Here is a 9,688-nt window from a genome sequence, read left to right on the forward strand (position 1 = left end):
TGTCACCGAAATCACTGTTACCATTGAAAGAGTCTTCCTTTACTTCTAGTCAGTTAATAACTGTCAACAGAACAAAAAATAAATGAGCACAAATCTCCAAAATGGTAACACAAAGAAAGTTAAAAAAAAACTGATATAAGTTCAAATCCCTCCCTTCCCCTAACCTTACATAAAAATAGAGAAGCTTAGGGTGAAATTTCGTTTTAAAGGAGTCATTAATGCCTATGAACAAATCATTATGAAATGTAGAGTCAGTCCACCTAAACAGATATTACACCTATAATGAGATTCCAGTAATACTGTATGTGTCCTCTGGTTGGGCCCATAAGCTTTGAGGCACTCTTGAGATTTTCTTGCTCCAGATCCTAGGTATGGTTCCACCCATCTTGGAGTTTTGGTGCCCCTGACCATTTTATGGGGTTCCTACTGCTCTTCTATCATTTTCTAATTATGAAAGCCCAATTGGGATTGCCCTAGTAATGAATGTGGTGGGTGTGGAGCCTTGTAAAGTCAAGCTTTCCATATTCCCCACTACAACATGAATATTTTCAGAATACAGATACAGCTACTGTACAGTATCTGAGTGGGATCAGATGAGAGCCTTTCACATTTGCAGGGATTTTGAAAAACTCTTGGATTTTTCCACTGAGAAGAGTGGTTAGCAAGATGAAAGTAAATTAGGTTGTCCAACCCTTATAACACATATAGGGTCAAAATTTGTTTATGGAAAAGAACTACTAATAATATGCAATGATATGCGTGTGCAAGTTAGCTCACTGAGAGAGGAAGAGAACCAATGGACTGTTGTTACAGAAAGTCGATGGGTTCAGTAAGATAATAAGGGACACATTTGTAGCAAAAAAAAAAAATGCAGGCATTAGAATGCTGTAAGTGTCTTTCTTATATCCCCCTTAGTACTCATTTACACTATGTCAGGGCTGACTTAGGCCTTCCTTCTCTGGTCTGGCTGCTCAGCTGTCGGCTAATTGCCAGCTCTCATTTCTCACCACAGTTACCAGCTGTTCCTGATCATGCTCATCTGACCTGAATACTTAAAGGTGTTCAGCTCACTTCACCTCTGCCTTCGCCTTGGTCACATCACAAGAAACCATCTCCTGTTGTTCTGTTTAAAGACTGGCTTGCTGACATCATTCTGGCTCCTTATCCTGCTTGCTGTTGCTCTACTTGGATCCCTGACTCCTGGCCTGGCTGATAACCCAATCTGATTATTGAACTGTGGCCTGGCTGACTACTCGATCCGGTTACTGGTCTCTGGCTATGCTTTGACTACACTTTTTCTATTTACCTTTTTATTTTTATTTAATAAACAAGTGTGATTTAATTGTACTTCTGTCTCGGTCTGATTCAGGCATTGTTTTGACCCTGCAGTTGAGCTACACTTTTTACCACCCTCCCACCCCAATCGCTACCCCCCTTAGCTGCAGAAGCAGTGGACAGGGTGTACACATGTATTGGCCGCGATGCCTTGCTTCGTGGCCATGGCAGGAAGAATACCTTCTATTGCTTTGGCAAGTGTAGCATCCACTGAACACGACCTATTCAAGTGAATCAGGCCAATCTGTGCACCTCCCAAACCAGGTTAGTGAAGAGGTGATACAATGCCTCTTCAGTGTCTGTCATGCGCTCTCTAAAGAGCAATCTGGATGCAGATTGCTCTTCAGAAGCTCGTGTGAATGAGCCCTTAACCACTTGCCAACCAGCGCACGCTGATGTACGTCGGCAGAATGGCACGGGCAGGCAAATGGGCGTACCTGTACGTCCCTTTAAATTTGCCACCCTGCCATCGGGAGCGTGCCGGCGGCGGCGCGCTCCTGGCTGGTCGGGACCCCCGTGAGTCCGATCGCCGCAGGCATACCCGCGATCGTCTCACGGAGCAGCCGAATGAAGAAATGCCGTTGTAAACAGCATTTCTCCATTCTGCCTAGCAACTAGTGACGCTGATCTCTGCTCCATGTGATTGGAGCAGAGATCAGTGTTCACTAAATTAAAGCCCAACCCCCCCCCCCCACAGTTAGTAACACACCCCTAGGAACACTTAACCCCTACACTGCCACCCACTGGTTAACCCTTTCACTGCCAGTGTCATTTACACAGGAATTACTGCATTTATATAGCCGTGATATGGTCCCAAAAATGTGTCAAAAATGTCCGATGTGTTCACCACAATGTCACAGTCACAATAAAAATCGCTGATCGCCGCCATTACTAGTAAAAAAAAAAAATAATAAAAAATTATTAATAAAAATGCCATAAAACTATCCCTATTTTGTAAACGCTATAACTTTTGCGCAAAGCAATCAATAATCGCTTATTGTGATTTTTTTTACCAAAAATATGTAGAAGAATACGTATCTGCCTAAACTGAGGGAAAAACATTTTTTTATATATTTTTATATTTTTATATTTTTATATATTTTTGGGGGATATTTATTATAACAAAAAGTAAAAAATAATGCGTTTTTTTTCAAAATTGTCGCTCTATTTTTTTTTATAGCGCAAAAAATAAAAACCGCGGGGTGATCAAATACCACCAAAAGAAAGCTCTATTTGTGGGAAAAAAAAGTACGTAGTAAATTTTGTTTGGGAGCCACGTCGCACGACCGCGCAATTGTCAGTTAAAGCGACGCAGTGCCGAATCGCAAAAAGTGGTCTGGTCTTTGACCAGCAAAATGGTCCGGTCTGTAAGTGGTTAAAGACACCCCCTCACTAGACCATTTATTTCAACAACAATCTTCCCATAAGATAATGTGTATTTAACATATCTTAGGCATGTCATTTACCTGTAAAAGCATCCCCTGTGTAGATATACAAAGGTTCTGAGACTGCCCCTGGAAGCCATCATCACAGAGTCTTGGAATCTCAGCAGTCCCAGCAGGTTCAGAACCCATTCACATCTGTGAATTGTGTCAAGACACGCATTGCCATATATTCCCATGCACCTTGTGTGCATCCAGCAGTGATCACCACAGATAATTATTGACTGTTCAAACAGCCACAGATAGTTGCAGTAGGGTTGCCACCTTTTCTTGCCAAGCCAAACACTTTAGCGGCACACAGCAAATTATTTTTGTACTATAAACTATAGTATTGTAAAAGACCTGGGACACCTTAAAGTGCCCAAGGTAGTAATTCAGCGTGCTATGCACACCATGGCAAGCAGTGTGTGTGGCCAAATTGCATTAACTGTGAAACGAGCTTAAAGGGGCATGGGTTAATAAAACAAAAACATTCTTGTGCCCATAAAATATGCTTAGATTGCTGAGCTCTTTATGGTTAAAAGCAGCCCACATTGTAAAGGATGAAAGTAACACGCTACACACTATACTCGCCACTTCCTGTCATATCCATCCTTCTGCAATAGACTGACTCTCCCGGGAGCCTGCATAGAAGGAGCCACAGTTTGGTCTGAATGTGTCCGGGTTTGAGGCACACTGAAACCCAGACACATGATTCAAAACCCAGATTGCCTAGGTGAATTCCCAGACAGATGGCAACCCTAAGTTGCAGCTGTCGAGGACCTGTCATTAAATTGTACAGGCTAGCCGCTCACAGGTGGCAAAAAAAGCAGCAGGAATCAGCTGCCACTGTAATTTGCACCGTGACTATTCACCCATGTGAATGTTGCCTTAACAAACAGCTCATCACACTGCATGGGCCAGAACACCTGTATGCATGAGCCCTTAGGCCGTTGTCACACAGGTATACTATAATGTACAAAATAACAAGAAATATTCAGCGCAGTCAAAAATAAAGAGCAAATGATATAGTTGTCAGCTAAACACTACAAGGATAATGCAAAATAAGCCTAGAAAATAATGACTTAATCAGTGCAGCGCAACAATAAAATTGACACGTAACAATTCAAAAAGAAACACAGTCCCAACATACAAGAGGTTCCTCCTCTGTGTTCACAGTGCCTGATGTCAGAACTAGACAGTGATCAAGGGTGAATGAAGCCCATTCACCACAGACAGTCCTTAAATTTTCGACCTGAAATAGGTCACATAGCATGTATACCACACCAGGGGGCATCGATATCCAGCAAATGAGTGATGTTCAAATTGATCCCACCACACAGCATATATGTAAATGAAAATAGAGGTCTAGTGCTCTCCGTTTCATAGATTTTATTTGCAGAAAAAAAGGATAAAAAAACAAACTTACAAAAAAGCACTTCAGCCAAGTGCAGGTGTATAGGCAATGAAAGTTTCCATATAAGGGGTTATACCGCGCTAGAGCATGCAATAAACATATACAGCAGCAACAAATCAGCAATCAACACAATCAGATATCTCCACAGTGCAAAAAATGTATATAAATAAGTTATGCCCATACACAGCGTGAGTTATCACAAAAAAATTATTAAATAAATTAAATAAAGTGAAAGAAAGTGCAAGTGCAACACAAATATAAGTCTACAAGTAAAGGCTCTGCATAAAAAGAAATGAAAAAAACATATTGAGTCCACACATAAAGTATTCCACAGTGTGAGAGGGGGTGATTCCAATGAGGTGATAAACTTCAGGTCACTTCCACTGTCACCAAGGAGATGGGGGTATCTTGAATAGAAAAAACCCACTTGATATGTGGGGACTCTTACCGGAACTGGTGGACCCCCTAAAGAGCAAGGTCATATACCCCAGCAGACTTAACCCTCTGCAGGGTCTATAGGTCCTCCTTGTCACTGGAGCTCTCCGACAGTGGCTGGAAGTCCTTCTCAATATCCAACTTGAAAATGGAAAATCACGTAATTTTCACCAAGTGGAAGTTATTATATCTGTAAGTATTGTGGACCTAGCAATCTGTCAATGTATGAAAGCTTTTGTTATTCTGAAGAAATCCATGTGTATTTGTCTGTGCAGACAAACACACACGGATTTCTTCAGAATAACAAAAGCTTTCATACATTGACAGATTGCTTGGTCCACAATACTTACAGATATTATAACTGCCACTTGGTAAAAATGACGTGATTTCCCATTTTCAAGTTGGATATTGAGGAGGACTTCCAGCCACTGTTGGAGAGCTCCAGTGACAAAGAGGACGTATAGACCCTGCAGTCGGCTAAGTCTGCTGGAGTATATGACCTTGCTCTTTAGGGGGTCCATCAGTTCTGGTAAGAGTCTCCACATATCAAGTGGGTTTTTTCTATTTAAGGTACCCCCATCTCCTTGGTGATGGTGGAAGTGGCCTGGAGTTCATCAGCTCATTGAAATCACCCCCTCTCAAACTGTGGAATCCTTTGTGTGGACTCAATCTGTTTTTTTTTCATTTCATTTTGTGCAGAGTCTTTACTTATAGACTTATATTTGTGTTGCACTTGCACTTTATTTCACTTTATTTAATTTATTTAGTAATTTTTTGTGATCACTCACGCTGTATATGAGCGCAACTTATTTATATACATTGAAAGTTTCCAACCAGAAAGATGGTTGCCATACGATGGCCGTGAGTCCTCGCCCCGTATGTGTGATGTCCTATGGGCTGGACTTCGTCAGCGGGTTTGGAGTAACATAGACGGCCCGCTCTAATATATAGTGAATGCCTGGAATTTGCTGGATATCGATGCCTTCTGGTGTGTGATACATGCTGTGTGACCTGTTTCAGGTTGAAAATTTGAGGTGGGAGGTTAGGACTGTCTGTGGTGGACGGGCTTCTTTCACCTTTGATCACTGTCTCGTTTTGACATCAGGCACTGTGCACACAGTGGAGGAACATCTCTTATGTTGGGTCTGTGTTTCTATTTGACTTGTTACATGTTAATTTTATTGTTGCACTGCACTGATTGTGTTATATACTATAGGGTACACTCAGGGCCATGTTTGCCCGCACAGAGATGCACAGGTGTTCCATGCATTCCCATGCAGGCAGTCCTATTCACATCAATTGGGACACAGCTGCGGCTCCCAGTCTGACATCTGTGCGGGTGCACTCCCCAAACACAGACAGTGTGCTTTGGGGGCCACGTACCCACACCTACACAACTGTTAAATTGGGAGCAGCTGCTCTTTTGCCACCTGTGAGCGGCTAGCTGTGGTCAACAAGCCTGTACACTTTAATGACTGGTCAACAGAACTCATCTGCGACCCTGTGCAGCCCTCGCACAGGTGTGTAGACATGTGCAGTTAATTTTGTTCCGAATTAATATTCAAAAAAATCTTTCATTATTTGGCTATATCCAAATACCTGAATTACAGTATAAACAAAGTTTACTGAATGCTCTGAATAACGAAATGCAATTCATCCAAATTTTCCGAAATTCAAATTGAAATTTGAATTAAATTTTACATCGAATTCCATTTGAATTCGAAATGTAAACATATTTCTGAAATCAAAGACTGTTTATGTTATTAGAGTACAATTTTGAAATAATGCTGTTTTTGTTAAGCCAAAGGTGATTTAAAGAGTCATTGTAATCATTTGATGAAGATTTTCTTTTGTTTGTTCACTTTGCCGCATTTGAATAATAAAAAAATATATATATAACATTTTCCTTTCGGACGATTTGAAATTTAGAGATTTGAACACTGCGAAACGAAAAATTACAGTAAATTCATAGAAAATTCGAAAAAAGACAAAACGAATTCCGAATATGAATCCTGAATATGAATTAAACTAATCAACTAAATTTAATGAAATGAAATAACTAGAATAACGAATCTAAACAAATTTTTTAATCATGCACATGTCTACAGGTGTGTGCTGTACTATGCCCATGTGAATGAGGCCTTCATTATGTTTTATTTATTTTTTTATTATTTAAAAAAAAAAATCATTTTTTATTATCTTTAACAATTTTATTTTGATTGAATTTCTTTTTTTAAATAGCGTTGTGGAAAGGGACTTTGGCAAAACATCCCTGTCGCCCACTTTTGAGACAGAGAAAGAAAACACAAATACCCAATCCCCTTCTCTGCACTGAATGAAAGAATGAACAGGAAGCCCTCTATACAGATGATTTTTGTTCATTCACAAACTGAAAGCCTAGTAAACAATGTTTACTAGGCTTCAGTTATGAATTAACACAGTGAGTGATTGGTACCAATTGGTACCAATCCGGGGGGAGGAGTAGACCGACTCCATGGCAGTCTATGTGTGGGTTAACCCCCCTCCTCTCCAATGCTATAGGACCCCACTCCCATAAATTTGAGCTCACCGCTAGAGACTGCGTTCCTCCTCATTGGACCTACAAGCAATGCACTTATGTTTACGGACATCCAATTGATCGAGGTTGATGCCGGGCATACGTTCTAGTGGTGTCAGGGTAGCCCAGGGCCCAGCCATGGGCGGGTGCGTGGCTACAGGCCTCTGTGTATGGTGGTGAGGATGGACTTTGTATGCCCAGGTATGGTGGATCAGCTGGCAGGTGTGAAGATCCCTCCATGGCAGCAGTTTTTGTTTATATGCCCCCTTGTATGTCTCCCCCATGCGCCTTTTTCTTTCCCCTTCTCTCTGTTTTCTTCCCCTTTATGGCGCCAGGAACTCGGTGTTCCAGGACATGGCTCGCTCTTCTGGATCGCGGCTCCGGCTCACTTCTGCGCATGCGCGATCCTTGGACAAAAGCGAGGCTTGGTTTTGTGCATGCACGGTACGACCCAGGGCGGCTGCACAGGGGCTCTCCGGTGGGTCGCAACTGTGCAGGCACAGTCCGAACATGGCGGTGATGTCATTACAGCAGGGATATTTAAATCCCTGCGAGCCTGTGTCATATTGGGGATTACTGTGGGCAGCTTGCGACAGCTCCTCCAGGCACCAGGCTCTCAAGTCAAGGTAAGCTCCCGCCTGGGGCTATGGTGCAGGGGGAGGGGGCTGAGATGGCTCTTAAAGGGGAAGCTACACTGCTGTTTATACTCCTTTCTCCTAGGACGTGTGAGTGTTCCTACAAGGCTGCAGGATCGTTACCTATTCGCCCACCAGGGTGCCATGGACAGGTCACTGGTGGAACGTGGTGTGTGAGAAGGGGGGGCAGGTCCATGGTGGAATGGACATATCCCCTAATGTCATGTTTTATGCCCTTCTCCTTCTTAGTCCTTCCAGGTCGGACTGCCAGTTTACTGTCCAAGACAGGGACCTTGCCAGGCCACAATGCCAACCTTGAAATATTTCAAAACAACTGGCCACCCCAGACGATGTCCAAGGAGACAAAACGCGTCTGGAGGACTCTACTGCTGCCTTTTTATTTGAGAAGCGCTTAATTCACTGCTTAAATGTAAGTGTGATTTAATTTTAATAAATTCATTTATTGTACGGAATTACGCTATTTGGCCCAATCTTCTTGTTCCATATGGTTCCTTGAGTGGGAGTGTGATCTTTCCGGGAGAACTGGCTCCGTGTCCAATTCAGTTTGAACAAGAGTGGAGTAACCATCATCATTGAGAGCTCATCTTCCATGACCCGAGGATTTCTTATCTATATAACTGAAAAGCGTATTTGACCCCTGGAGCGTATGCTCGCCGGGGTCATTGGGAGTCGGTAAGCTCACATCTTTCTTCTGTGTGTGGTGGTGTCAGCACCAGGGTGTTTTTGGATCAAACATTCCATGGACTGAATTAATATTTCCACCTCTCCATGTTTGCACCAAGGGCGAGCACAATTATGATCTTCTAGCAAAGGACTTTCCTCTTTTTTCGTTTATATTCATTTGTTTACAGTTCACTTGGTATCAGGCATTGTTTCAGATGTTCAGTATTATTTCTTAAATATAAATGAGTGATATATTCAGTCACTATTAGTACACTTTCACATTGTACATGTTTTTTAGCGCAACACTTTTTGTACACACAATGCCAACCTTCCTTATCCAGGTCCAGATGTGACTCTCCGTCTGAGACCCATCAACAGAGGAGATGCTCCCATTCCTCCTCCAGACCCGCCACGACATCCGCTCTGATTGCAAAGCCTGCTGGGGAAGTGGGACCGATGTGCCAGAAGTCAAGTCCTTATGTGACCCTTGTTATGCCAAGGTGGTCAAGGAAAAAGAGGCTGAAAGCCATCAAATGGAATCGCTAGTTAAGCGTGTGGTGCAGCAATCCCTCAAGGAGTGGAGTATATCCCACACACGGAGCCAGTCCACTGCTCTATCTGGCTCCCTGACTGACAAAGCCCAGGACGATCCAGGCCCGTTCCAGCCTTATGATACTTCTCCTGGGTCTTCGAACAGCAAATTGGAGGGGGTAGGGGAGTAGGGGAGTCGTCTTTGCTTGGAGAATACAGTGATTACTGCTAGCAGCTATAGCTGCTGGCACTAATCCCATGATAAAAATCTAACATGCTGGTTGTACCCAAGTCGATTGATGGATCAACTTGGATAAATCAGCCTGCCAATAGATGGATCTAATCTCAGGCGGTCCCTACTGAACCGGCTGAGATTAGATACATCTATGGCCGGCTTAACATTTGTGGTTATTGGGGATGATCTCCCCTTTACAGATAATGTAAAACATTATTGTTGGCAGTGATTACTCATCTTAGAGGCAGAAATTGCTCATTGCACAAGTAACCCCATCAACCTCAGGAGGAAGCCTAGGGTTCCATGAAACTCTGGTTGAGAAATGCTGCTTTAGAGGTTGAATGACAGGTATAGTATAGTATAATGCTTTAAAATAAAGTGACACCTTTTTTTGCTTACTTAAGTTACTAAAAATGTAAATTTTCAGAATAAGGCCCC

At 42.6% G+C, this 9,688-nt stretch overlaps 1 protein-coding gene across 1 annotated transcript in view; it reads right to left on the reverse strand.

Moving 5' to 3' along the window:
* LOC143982335 (cAMP-dependent protein kinase inhibitor beta-like) overlaps positions 1-4,732 on the reverse strand; it is a 164,531-nt gene extending 159,799 nt beyond the window's left edge. Inside the window, exon 1 of the mRNA XM_077480965.1 lies at positions 4,622-4,732. The gene's annotated coding sequence lies outside the window, so the exon portion shown is untranslated. The remainder of the gene's footprint in view (positions 1-4,621) is intronic.
* Positions 4,733-9,688: the final 4,956 nt, after the last annotated feature.

The sequence above is a fragment of the Lithobates pipiens genome, unplaced genomic scaffold, assembly GCF_037356315.1.
Source record: "Lithobates pipiens isolate NorthernLeopardFrog02 unplaced genomic scaffold, aLitPip1_a1.2 Scaffold_16, whole genome shotgun sequence".
Classification (NCBI taxonomy): Eukaryota; Metazoa; Chordata; class Amphibia; order Anura; family Ranidae; genus Lithobates; species Lithobates pipiens.